Source organism: Hypanus sabinus, chromosome 15 (assembly GCF_030144855.1).
Source record: "Hypanus sabinus isolate sHypSab1 chromosome 15, sHypSab1.hap1, whole genome shotgun sequence".
Taxonomy (NCBI): Eukaryota; Metazoa; Chordata; class Chondrichthyes; order Myliobatiformes; family Dasyatidae; genus Hypanus; species Hypanus sabinus.
Window position 1 is genome coordinate 17632545 of NC_082720.1, and position 13332 is coordinate 17645876.

Sequence of the window (13332 nt, forward strand, 5' to 3'; positions counted from 1 at the left end):
AACAACACCCTAGTCATAAGAAGATCAGAACCATGCACTGTATTTCCAATCGAATCTGATCATTTTTCTTTGGAAGCTTACCTGTTTTTCAGATTCATTTGCTCCAGAAATTAACCCAAACAATTGGTTTATCTATTTTGGACCTTATAACCTATAACACTACTTCTAATGATTTCTGAATTTGAACCCTTTGTCACAGTCCTAACCATTAATTCCCCATATTCTCCTAATTCCCTTTGATTGTGGCACACCCGATTCTCATCTAAACCTGCAGCATAAATATCCCGGCTTTGCATCCACTCATCACCAGATCGTTGTTTCAGCCAGTGTGGCGATTCACGTTCCCAGCCGCTTAGGATTATGTATTCTAAGTTTTACTTCAGTACCGAGGCTTACCTGTGTAACTCTGTCTCTCCGTGTCAGGATAAGTATTGTCTGCCGTTTGCCTTTCCTGTTTGCCATTCAGCTGAGCAACACTCCGTGTCAATATAAGTTTTGCCTGCTTCCTGCTTTTCCGTTCACCCTCCTGTTTGCCGTTCAGTTCCAGCCACGCTCACGCCCTCGTCTGCATCCTAACTCTATCTCCGTGCCAGTGTCCTGCGTTTGGGTTCGCCCATTCTTTGCAACACCCCCGGACCTCTGCTTCTCCACTTCAGGGTGTGAGAAGATGTGTCCAGTGGTGGAAGGTGACAGAATTTGTGGAAGATGATCCATTAAATTTGGAGGCTGGTGGGGAAGGAGCTGAAGATAAGGGAAAGCCTGTCATTGTCCTGGCTAGTGGAGAGGGGTTTATAACAGAAATGAGTAAACAGAAATAGTTCAGAGCATTGTCAACTATGATAGAGAGAAAGGAATCATTAAGGAAAGAGGAAAGTATCTTAAAGGCTCTGATGTGGAAAGACTTGATATCAAAGTATAATTTCACTACTCCACCTACTCAATATTATGATGACTGATCTTTTTAATAGCTACTATTGACCCAGGTTTGGGTGTATAAGAACATATAAAAACAGTTCATTGGGTTTCTATTCAAATAACTGAGGAGAATAGTAATTTGGTGCAGTGACATAGGCGGATCAAAGAAGTGGCAGATGACTGTGTGTGAAGAGATAGAATTTGACCGGGAAAATGAGGAGAGGTAACTGAACTTGATTTGCAAGTTCAATAGGAGCATCGGTGGAAATACGAACTTTGCAAGACAGCAGGACATATTGAAATAGCAACAGAGATTCTTACTTGGGGGCCTTACTTGGAATAAAAAGCCAGAAAGATCACATTAAACTTTAATGAAAGACCATTAAAGCTTGGTTGGAGTGTAGAGTTCATTACTAAACAACAAAGTTTCAGAAGGATGTCGGGGCTAAGAAGAGTGTCAAAGCTGTGGCTGTGATACAGCACAACAAGTGTTAATGGGAAATCTAATTTATTCCAGGCATTGGGTGTGAGGTATGTATCCTTACAATGCAGGAGTTTGACGTCTGTCTGCCGATAATTAGAGATCTTTCATTATTTTGCTGTGAAATATCAGCCCCTTGCTTGATGTTCTGAACACTTGTGTCATCCAGCACCTGCTGGCTATAAATATCGCCTATTTCCCTTTCATCTTCTGGAGGCTTCAATGCCAGTCCGTGTGACACGGACCGACGTGTCTGTCAATTGGCACCAGTTCCTCCACCGCCCCCTCCTCTCAGCCTCGAGCCACCTGCTCCAGGAATCTAAGGGCCTTGCTCTATTTGCAAAGGAGCTGCCTTTGTCTGCTAACTCCACATATTGTTCAGTTCGTTCCCATTTCTGTTTGCTCTCCTTCCCTTGAAAAGTCAAAGAAGGAGGGCTAGCAACGTGGGTGGGTAGGTGTAGGTACATGGCCCTCACGTTTTACTCATGGTAAATTTACAGCTTCTTCCCTGATATTCCATCATGAAAGAGTTTCTTTATTTCTTGAGTTATGCATTTAATAAACAAAGCAGCAGTGGAGGGGAGGAGAGATTAAGAGAAGAATATGAGGCATGTGAGGAGAGAATGGGTAAGGTCTTAGCAAGCAGTGGGTGCTTGAGAGGTTAAGTGAGAAAAGAGCCTGGACGGGCGATAGAGACAGGTGTCAAGGTGTTAGATATCCAAAAAGTGATCTCACTTTGGGTCTGAGAAATATTTAGTTATATCACATGTGGGACCTGTGAGAAAGGATTAATTTAGAGATATATCATTTGCAAAATTTGAGAGAAAATGATTGATGTCATTTGAGTTATCACTTCATTTATGTACAAATGGAAATAGCTACATCAGAGGCAATAACAAGATGATGATACCCCTTTAACTAATATCACTTTACTGAGCACATGAATGAGGTTTAATAACATAAAGGTTCCCATAAACCTCTAAGTTTTCCACTACTCCAGAGAATTTCTAATACTTGCCTTTTCTCGTGGATTTACCTTGTGAGTTCTATGGTATTCTCGCTCTGGCTGTTGCTCACAGCTTTTCTTCAGCACCCGTCCTTTTTCTGCTGTTCCTCATTTCTTACCCCATCTCTTACCAAATATTTTCTTTCCTGAATGCTAAATCTTTTGACCTTTGCTCCCATAACACCCCACCTACCATCCCCCACCCACTGCCAACAGTGCACCAACAAAATCCATCTACTCCCTTCTCAAAGGAGATTGCTAACCTCACACAAGCCCATCTCCCGCTTGTGTATCCTGGCTAGGACATGCCATATTTTTATACTTTTAGGACGCCTGTCAATGACTGGAAATCTCTGTGAAAAGTAGGGCATATGGCATTAACAGGAATACTGACAAGGCACAGGGTAATTTTCTGTGACATTAGCAAGCTTGCAGCCGAGCCTCTGTCCTGGTTAGTGAGCTATCTCCTCTAGCTGTCACTGCGGGAATTATTTCTCACTGCTGTGCTCGGGTGGCCCACCATTTAGGACATTAAGGATTTCTAAAATGCTTATAAAAGTTTCAGTAGGGAATTTGTTATTGCACTTGTACTGATTTCTCAGACATTATCGGTCTGTTTGGTATTGGTGCTAAAGCAAAGTAGAAAGTTCAGGCACAGCAGACGGAAAGGGAAACCTGTGGTAACAAATCCATTAAACAACGCCGATCTCTTGCAGGATAATGGCGTCTTATAATGACCTAGATTTATTTAGTGTCCTTATTCTATTAAACTATTTCCATATGAACACCATAGTAAATATTTCACTGTCTTCCATATCAGGAGATGTTAGGACAGCTCAGAAGGGTTGGACCGAAGCAAGAGATGTGGACAGAAATATTTGTAGAAGGAATTATCAAAGGAGATGAAAGCCAGGTTACTAATGAAACATGATAAAAATTGATTAAAGCCAGAGACAAAAATGAAAGATCTCAGTGGTTACAAGGTAGGAGGAGGCTGCAGAAATACCAGAGGGCAAGGTTTCAATGGATTTAAAAACATGAGATGAGAATTTGAAAATTGATCTCTGCCAGAATTGGAACTGATGTGATTCAGTTTACATTAGTATGCAGCCAAAGATTATTCAGTAAGGTTAATTTTATAGGGAGGGCATGGTGGAAGGTTGATCAGTGGAACTGTGATAGTTGTATCTAGTGATAGCTAAGAGCATGGAAGAGGGTTCCAGAAGACCATGAGTCATAGGAACAGAATTAGGCCATTTGACCCATTGAGTCTGCTCAGTCATTCAATCATGGCTTATTTACTACTCCCTCTCAATCCCAGTTCTCCATCTTTTCCCCATAAACTTCGACACTTTTGAAGCACGCAGGATGAGGCAAGTGTGGAAAGAGACGACACGACAGAGATGATCAGCTAGGAGGAGGAGAGGATATGAGATTAGAAACTTAGCATTTGGTCAGATAGAACAGCTAGACCATAAAGTCAATTTCCACCTCAGCTATGAAACAAGTTCATAGGAAGTGGAGATAATGACAGGAAGCACAGACTTTTGGTCTTCCTAATGCTTCATTAGGAGAAACGTCTGTTCCTTCATTGCTGAGCGTTGGATATGATTCCAGGGACCAAGGAAAAGTCAAGAGTGGCAACTGTGAGTGCTTGTTGGTAAGGAAATCATGAACTTCAGTTCTAGGGAAACAACCAACATGGATGCTGCAGGGGAAATAAATTCACATCAGTTGTTTCAGATGCAGAAATCACATTGTCAGTGCAAGTTCATTTTGTTGAGTTTCTAGAATTATTCGTATTGGTATATTGTTATCTGGTGTATCATTATGCTGTGAAAAGCTTGTCTTACAGATCAGATCGATACATAGTGCATTGAGGTAGAACTAGTTAAAACAACAATGCAGAATAAAAAGTAACAGCTGCAGGAAAAGTGCAATGTAAGCATGCAGTAAAGAGGAGGCTCACAACCAGGAAGATTGTAAAGTAAAAGGTCCTTCTTATTGCACTAGAGAACTACTTAATAGTCTTACATTGTGTGTTGGGTGAGGTCCTCCCCTCTACTGAGCCCATTGAGGGAGGCTGCTTTCCGTGTTGTGCCCAACTCTGCGGTCTCTTGCAGTCACTGGCAGATCAGCTGGCATGCCTAGAAATTCTGCATCTAGAGAAGGTGCTTTCTATGATGCATCAATAAAATTGGTACGAGGACATACCAAATTTCTTTATCCTCCTGAGGAAGTAGAGGAGTTGGAGAGCTTTCTTGACCAGGACATCTATATGGCTGGATCAGAACATCACTCCTAGGAACTTAAAGCTTTCAACCCTCTCAATGTCAACACCCTTGATGACGACAGAAGCATGTATGCTGCTCCTCTTTCTGAAGTCAATGACCAGCTCTTTTGTTTTGTTGACATTGAGGGAAAGGTTGTTGTCATGACACCATGTTACTGAGGTCTCCATTTTCTTCCTGTACGTGCATGACTCATCACTATTTGAGACACGGCATAATACAGTGGTATCATCTACAAACTTGTAGATGGAGTTAGGGCAGAACGTGGCCATGTAGTTCTGTGTTTATAGAGAGTAGAGTAGATGACTGAGGGCATACGTAGCTCTGGGGAGTGCCAGTGTTTTGAATATTCATGGTAGAGTTATTGCCGTCCATCCTTACTGATTGTGATCTGTTTATCAGAAAATCAAGGATCCGGTTGCAGAGGGAGGCGCTGATTCCCAGAATCCAGAGTTTGGTAATGAGTTTGCTTGGAATTATAGCATTGAAGGCAGAGTTGTAGTCAATAAACAATGGTCTCATGTAGGTGCCTTTACTAGCCAGATTGCTCCAAAGTTGAGTGTAGGAAGTTATCCCTATTCCAGTCCACAGGATAAATAACCAGCTTCTAAATCCATAGCTCTGAAAAAAATCAGCACATCATGTACAAATTCCTGGGTCTATTTATAGAGAAAAGAACACAAGGACCACCTTCCAATTCCAGGATGATTCTAAAATAGTTTGCTTTGGTTTTGCTTTTTCTTTGTATTTTCTGCCCGGACCCAGCAGTGAAGGGCTTAATATAGATGCCTACACTGAGTGAACTAATTCTGGAAGCATGGTTTTTGTAGTAGTATCAGAGATATGACAGTAAGATTTCACCCTTACTTGTAGCATTATAATGTACAAGTGGAATTTAGTCTGCTTTAAGATGATATCACCACAGAGGCCACATTCAGAAGAAGGAGGTGATGATCAAGGTTAGGTTCTTGGGAGACTCAATAGATAGCAGGGAAGGAAGCTAAACTAGAGTTTTTCAAATATGGAACATCAGGAAGGATATGGCACAGCGGTGTGGCAGTAAGTGCTGCTGATTTCGTGTGCTGTCTATGCAGAATTTAGGCACTCTCCTTGTCACTACATGCATTTCACCTGGGTGGTCTGGTTTCCTCCTTTGGAAATACTGGAGAGTTAGCTGGCTACTGTAGGTTGCCCCTTAGTAGAAGTTACTGACAACATAATCAAGTGGGGCTGATAGGTATGCAAGAGTGAGAATAATTTGCAGGGATACAGGTAAATAAGGAAAAGGAGACTGAACTAATTGTGGTGAACTACATATAGCTGTCTGGACCCCCCCCCCCCCCCTGCTGACTGCTCCTGTGGCTCCTCCCACAGACCTCTGTATAAAGGCGGTTGGAGGCACTGCTCCTCCCTCAGTCTCCAAGATGTTGTGTGGTGGTCTCTTGCTGCTAATCGTGGTCTCTTGCAGCTAATAAATGCCTATCATTTGCCTCCCGTCTCCGAGAGATATTGATGGTGCATCACTAATGGGATTGTTTCCTAGGATCTCGAGGAGATCTCAGTCTGTATCATTATAAGATGAGAGAGGTAACAACATGTTCCTGAACCCTGGGGAGGTTGGAGATGTGCAGCAGTGCTACGAGGGAACTAGGGGTGCTTATGTTGAGAAAAGGATTTGAAGGGAAGATGACAGGATGGTGGGAGGGATTTGTTAATCATATTCTCTAACACAATACCAAGAAAGGAAGGTCAAGCATGCATTTACTGGATTGGGATCAACATAGCAGGGGGTGACCCTTGTGAAGAAGATGAACACAGGGAGATGGTAGAGGGACTGGAGAAAGGTAAGAGTTCCATATTGCCCAAAATCAGTAAAACATTCCTCGAGAGAGAAGGTTTGTGGCTGTGCCTGAAGCTTCAAGTTAGAAGCTCATTTGGAGTCAGACCAGAGCCCTGCTGGGAAGCAACCAGTGAATAGGCAATGGTAGAGTTGGGGGGCGGGGGGGGGGAAAGCAGGTAGAAATCAAGAAAAGAATCAGGAAGTGGTGGTGGAGTTGAGGAGTTGGTAACACTGGTAGGTAGGTGGAGTTGTCAAGTAGTGCGGGCTTTGTTCCCATAGGAAAGGAGGACAGTAAGGAGTGAGGTTCCCCGCTCAGAAGCAGTCCTGCTAAACCTTGGTTGTCCATACCGCAAAACAACATCAGCCAACTTCCTGGGACAACACAGACAATTATGTCATTTGGCACATTTCTGATGTTATCAGTGCAGGCTCGATTTTCAACCAGTCGAACTTCTGAAATTGTGCAGTTCAGCTTGGAGGTCATGTGACACTCTGAAAGTAGCCAGCTTCCATCTGACGTACGATTTTCCAGACCTATTGAGAAGAGAAGCCAAGTATTACCTTCCATTTCCAGGGAGGTGGTAAAATGGTGAGCAATGTTCCTCGCTTGTGCTTTGTCTATCATCAGATATCGAAAGAAATGGCAAAAATAGCAGAATGTAGGAGATTGCATTCAATTAAATTTTCTTTTGAACTATAATCCTTCTGCATGGTGGAAAACCGTGCAGAGCAAGATCCTACAAAAAACATCATGATAATGACCATGTAATTTGCAAATATAATTTCGGCCAAGGGATAAATAATGTCAATGACACAGGGGAGTTCTGTTTTATATTGTTCCTTGGGTTCTCATTTATCCATCAGTCATAAATGTCCTTGGTCATAAATGTCACAATTTATCCATCAGTCATAAATGTCCTTGGTCTAATGACCCATGTGAATGTTATCACCTTTTGACAGTGAGCCCAGAGTGGGTCAAGTGCCCTTGGCCATTTGACTCAAAAGATAGAGAGCTACCATCAAGTAATGGGAAGAGAAAACTAGGCAGTAAAGAGAATTGCAGAAGGAAGATAGTCATAAGGTGCCCTGAACTAAAATCAGCTCAAAGTAAAGAAAAATAGAAATCTGACATATGCAAAATAAACAAAAAAAGACTAGAAACATTCAGCAGGTCAGGTAGTGTCTGTGAAAAGAGAAACAGGAGTTATTATTTCAGGTCCAGAACTGGAAAGAGAGAAAAAACAGTCAGCGTTTACTTGGTGAGCAGATGGGGGATGGATGGGGGAGAACAAAGGGAATAATTCTGGTAAGGTGAGACCAAATGGGTTAGGGAGATAGTTAGAAATGCATTATGCTTCCTAGTCTATGTTATGCATCATTAATAGCAAAGTTGTGGGATGTGCCCAGAAAGACAGGGTATATTCATGGAAGCTGAAAATTGACCCGTCACAGAGATGGATGAGTGACAAAAGTAGCCAGTTCTGATATGGACAGAATGGAAGAGAGAAATTCATTTGAATCCATTCAACAGGCTAAAGGAAGAAGAGCAGGGAGTGCAGCTCTAACTAACACAGTTTGGGTGTTCCCACAATACCTGAGCACCTCTAAGAATGAGCCATAGTGGCACTATGCAGTTAGTATTTTAAAAAATGAAGAAACCCAGTTTTAAAACACAGCTGGCTTCAGCAAGGTGCAAGCACAGACACTGGCAAGTTTGAGAGACTGGGTAGGTGCCAGTTTGGTTGGCGTCTGAAATTTTTGAAAGCTATGGGAGATATTGTGATGTTTATTCTGGAACCAATGATGGTGTTAGGTTGCCGGGGGAAAACGTTACCAAACATTATAGCCTTTCGTTTTCCCCCACAGAGAGATTCCTGAACTGTTTTAAGAACAGAATTAAGATATTGAGAATTTTAAATGCCCACAGGAAAAGCTGGCATTTTTGTCACACCTTATCCATTTCTCTCTCTTGGTGCTTCAAATAAATGCCTTTGAAATGTAATGCCTGGAGTTAGCAGACAAACTCCACATCCAATATTGCACACACAAACAGCTATACATTAAATGTCCTTGAGTTTATTTTAATTGAGGAATGGATCGCAGCTAAGACAAGTAAAAACTCATAACAGAAAAATAAACACCAACATTCCATGGTTAGATGGAAAGATGATTTTGCATTTGGCACAGTGGCCCAAACGGAAGGGCAATGGTTGAATGGGAAATTCCAGTCTGACTCTAGTTCCTCGCTCCTTATGGACTTCAGTGTAGGAGCCATGATTAAGAAGCTTGTAGATGACACCAAATTCAATGAGGTGGTTGTTAGTAAAGAAGAAGGCTACCGTTTATGCGGTGATTTAGCAGTATGATGGAGAGACAAATGGAATTCATACTGAAGAGGTGATTGGGGAGGACAAAGAAACCAAAGGGAATGGACCAAATGGCAGGATACAGAGAAGTGTAGGCAAACAGAGAGATGTGGGAGTTCCCAGCCACAGAGCCTTGTAGTCACCACACCAGCAGAAGATATAACACATGAGAGGTTGAGGAGGAGATCTACAAAGCTATCATCAGGGATGGAGAACTTTAGCAATAAGAATAGACAGACCAGACTTGGGTTATTTTCTTTGGAATAAAAGAAGCTGAAGAAAGATATGATTCAATTGTACAACATTAGTTAAGGCTGGATGGGATGGATAGGAGGAATCTAGTTCCTATTACAGAGCTATTAATGCTTGTGTTGGCGTGTGGCCAAGTGGTTAAGGCATTGGTCTAGTGATCTGAAGGTCACTAGTTCGAGCCTCAGCTAAGGCAGCGTGTTGTGTCCTTGAGCAAGGCACTTAACCACACTGGTTAAGTGATGACACCGGTGCCAAGCTGTATCGGCCCTTTCCCTTCCCTTGGACAACATTGGTGGTGTGGAGAGTGGAGACTTGCAGCATGGGCAACTGCCGGTCTCCCATACAACCCTGCCCAAGCCTGCACCCTGGAAACTTTCCAAGGCGCAAATCTTGAGACTAACGGATGCCTAAAAAAATGCTTGAAGGTAGTCAGTGAAAGAGATGGTGCAATGGGGTTTGGGACACAGAGACACTGGGCATGCAGAAGCCAAGCATGAACACCAGAAGATCTGCTCAACTTCTGAGCAAATCCACCCCACCACTCACGACCAACACAGTCAGACTCCTCCTGCTCCACATACGATAGCATCCAGAGTCCAACAGTGGGCTTGCCAACTTAGAAGTGGAGTAGAAGCAAGTCATCCTCAATCTCGAGGGATTGCCTGAGAGAAGAGGTTAGTGTGCCAGCTGGGGCTATGCCCATAGTTCTCAGGGTTGGGGCCTCTCTCTCAGAAAATTAATATCTGAGCTGAGTTCACACAATTGAGTCACGTCAATAAAGTACATTCATGGATTTTCCAAAATGCCCTGCTAGATGGAGTTTAATTGAAATGTATGCTTTTGGAGAACTTGTGACTCTTTTCAGATGCAGACATAAAAACTGTACACTCTGCTTCTGCTAACAACGTGACTTAGCAGGAAGGCCTGCGAGCTATCATTTGCTGTGGAGAAGAGGGAGAGGGAGTGAATGGACTGAATATGACTGGAGCTTGGATGTACAGCATACAGCTTTCCTGATACTCAAATAACACGTGAGGATAAATAATCAAATAGAAGAGCTTCCTATTTCATTTTTATGTGGTCTCTCGGGAAGCCAGCTTCCTGCTAAACTGACAAAGTAAGGCTTCTTGGGATCTTGTAATGATTTTATGGAATTCGTGGCCATCATCGGAATAACTTCAAATCTAAATGCATTTCCCAATTCTCACTAAACTGAGCTGCCACACCAGTATCTTTAATCTTCCACTAAGTAAATTGTATGAAGGCTATAATATGCAAATGAGGTGCTCCAGTGAAAATCAATACCATTATATGTCTTTTTGTGGTATAATTGGGTAAAAGTAGAATAATTCAAGCACTATTTGAGCTTAAAATGCTTTTGAGTTTTTAACTCAAGAGCCTGTTATTCCGATTTTACACAGCTGCTAATATGAAACCTGGCACAGTAAATTGAATGCATTTTGAAAATGCGATGAATGATCAGTTTGCTTTGGGAAATGTTGTTGAGTAATTGAGGGAAAAATTCTTCAGCAAGACAGCTGGAGAACTCTTTGATCTTCTACTGAAATTTTCATTGGATCCTACACATCTGTGCTATTTATAAATTATAACTATATGAGACCTGTGGTATAATAAATTTATTTCTTTATTTTATTCATTGATATACAGCATGGAGCAGGCTCTATCACCCTCTGAGCCATGCTGCCCAGCAATTCCCACGATTTAATCCTAGCCTAATCACAGAACAATTTACAACAACCAATTAACCTACCAACCAGTACTCATCATTAGTCTCTAATGAGTATGAAGGAGGGTAAGTCCCCAGGGTCTGATGGGATTTAGCCCAGGTTATTGAAGGAGGCAAGAAATGAAATTGCTGGCCCTTGACCAGTATCTTCATGTGTCGAGGTCCTGGAGGACTGGCGAGTGGCCAATGTTGTACCACTATTTAGGAATCCTGGAAATTATAGACCGGTGAGTCTCACATCAGTTGTAGGGAAATTGCTGGAGAAAACTCTTAGGCACAGTATATACGTATTGGAAACCCATGGCCTAATTTGCGAGAGCCAGCATGGCTTTGTGTAGGGCAGGTCGTATTTTACCCATTTGATTAATTTTTTAGAGAGACTAATGAAGGTAGAGCAGTGGATGCTATATTCGTGGATTTTAGTGAGGTGTTTGATGAAGTCTCCCGTGTGTGGCTAATCCAGAAGATTGGAATGCATGGGGCCCACGGTGACATAGCTGCTTGGATTCAGAACTGGTTTGGCATAGAAGACAGAGGGTAGTGGTTGAAAGGACTTATTGGAGCTGGAGATCTGTAATTAGTGGTGTTCCACAGGGACCTGCTGGGACCTCCGCTGTTTGTGATGCATATAAATCACCTGGATGAAAATATAGATGGGTGGGTTAGTAAGTTTGTGGATGATACCAAGATTGGTGGAGTTGTAGATAGTGTAGAAGATTGGCAAAGAATAGAGCACGATATAGATCAGTTGTAGATATGGGCTGAGAAATGGCAGAAGGAGTTTAACCCAGATAAATGTGAGGTGTTGCACCTTGGTAGGGCAAGGAGATGGTACACCGTTAAGGGCAAGACCTGTAACAATGTTGCTAAGCAGAGAGATCTTGGGGTCCAAGTTCACAGCTCCCTGAAAATGGCTACACAGTCAATAGGGGGTTAAGAAGGCTTACGGAATGCTTGCTTTTATTAATCAAGGTATTGAGTTCAAAAGTCAAGAGGTTATGTTGAAACTATAAAATTCTGGTTAGGCCACACATGGAGTACTACAAACAGTTCTGGTCTCCCCACGATAGAAAGGATGCTGAGGATTTGGAGAGAGTGAGGAAGAGGTTTTCCAGGATCTGCCTGGTGTCGTGGGCATGTGCTATCCTGAGAGGCTGCACAAACTTGGCTTCTTTTCTTTAGAGTGGCAGAGGCTGAGAGGAGATCTGATAGAGGTTTATAAGATTATGAGAGGCAAAAATAAAGTAGACAGGGAGTATCTTTTTCCTGGATTAGAAATGTCTAATACCAGAGGACATGCATTGAAGATGTGATGGATTAGGTTCAAAGGACATTTGAGGGGTAAGTTTTTTACTCAGAGAGTGGTGGATGCCTGGAACGCACTGCCTGGTATGGTGCTAGAGGCAAATACATTAGAGGCTCTTAAGAGTCCTACCAGAGAGTCTCGGCCCGAAATATTGACCATACTCTTTTCCATTGATGCTGCCTGGTCTGCTGAGTTCCTCCAGCGCCTTATATGTGTGGAGTGGCTTTTAAGAGACATTTAAATAAGCACATGAATGTGATGAAGATGGAGGGATATGGACATTGTGTAGAGATTAGTTTCTGGGTTTTTTAATTTACTTTTTAGATGGCTTGGCACAGCGTTGTAGGCCGAAAGGCCTGTTCTGTGTTCTATGTTCACCCGGAGGGAACCCATGTTGTCATGTGGAGAAAGTTCAGGCAGCAGCAGGAATTGAACCCAGGTACTGTAAAGCATTGTGCTAACCACTACACCACCATGCTGCTGTTCAAATAAAGTTGCAACTTTAGTGCCTTCTCGGACTGCGGTTTTACAACTTGCTTGCGGGTGACTTCAGATGAAATTATTGAACATGCAGAATCTCACTTTTGAAGGCACCCCATCAATGCATTAAGATCAAACACAGGTTGTTATGTTTTGTAACTTCAAAACATTGAATTAATTCAAAGGAAGACAAGAGCGTCCAGGAATCCAGGTCTGGCTTCGTCTTTCCTCTCAAAAGAGCTGTGTGGCGGAAGAGCTGGATAAATTCAAGCGAAATGGAGTTCTGCGAAAGACGAGCCAATAGTACCTAAAAGAGACAAAACTGCTAGCCTATGTAATAATGTGCCACGGTAGCGTAGTGTTAGCATGACACTATTACTGCTTTGGGTGTCAGAGTTCAATTCTGACACTATCTGTAAGGAGACTGGTTGTCCTCCCTGGGAATACGTGCTTCTCTTCAGGTGCTCTAGTTCAAAGACGTATCGGTTAGTAGGTTAATTGGTCATTGTAAGTTTTCCTGTGATTAAGCTAGGTTTAAATCAGGGATGCTGACCACTGTGGCACAAAGGGTCGGAAGGGCTTATTCCACGTGTATCTCAATAAATAACTCGATAGATTTCAAGGTGCTCTGAATGAGGCAGGTGATGG

The 13332-nt window shown here is 42.5% G+C and overlaps 1 protein-coding gene and 1 long non-coding RNA gene across 3 annotated transcripts in view; one reads left to right on the plus strand and one right to left on the minus strand.

Moving 5' to 3' along the window:
* LOC132405325 (fibroblast growth factor receptor-like 1) overlaps positions 1 to 13332 on the plus strand; it is a 147706-nt gene that overhangs the window by 103475 nt on the left and 30899 nt on the right. The gene's annotated exons all lie outside the window — the stretch shown is intronic.
* The window catches only part of LOC132405327 (uncharacterized), a 29111-nt gene that overhangs the window by 8472 nt on the left and 7307 nt on the right, over positions 1 to 13332 (minus strand). Inside the window, exon 2 of the long non-coding RNA XR_009515820.1 lies at positions 4437 to 7067. This is a non-coding gene — a long non-coding RNA (uncharacterized LOC132405327). The remainder of the gene's footprint in view (positions 1 to 4436; positions 7068 to 13332) is intronic.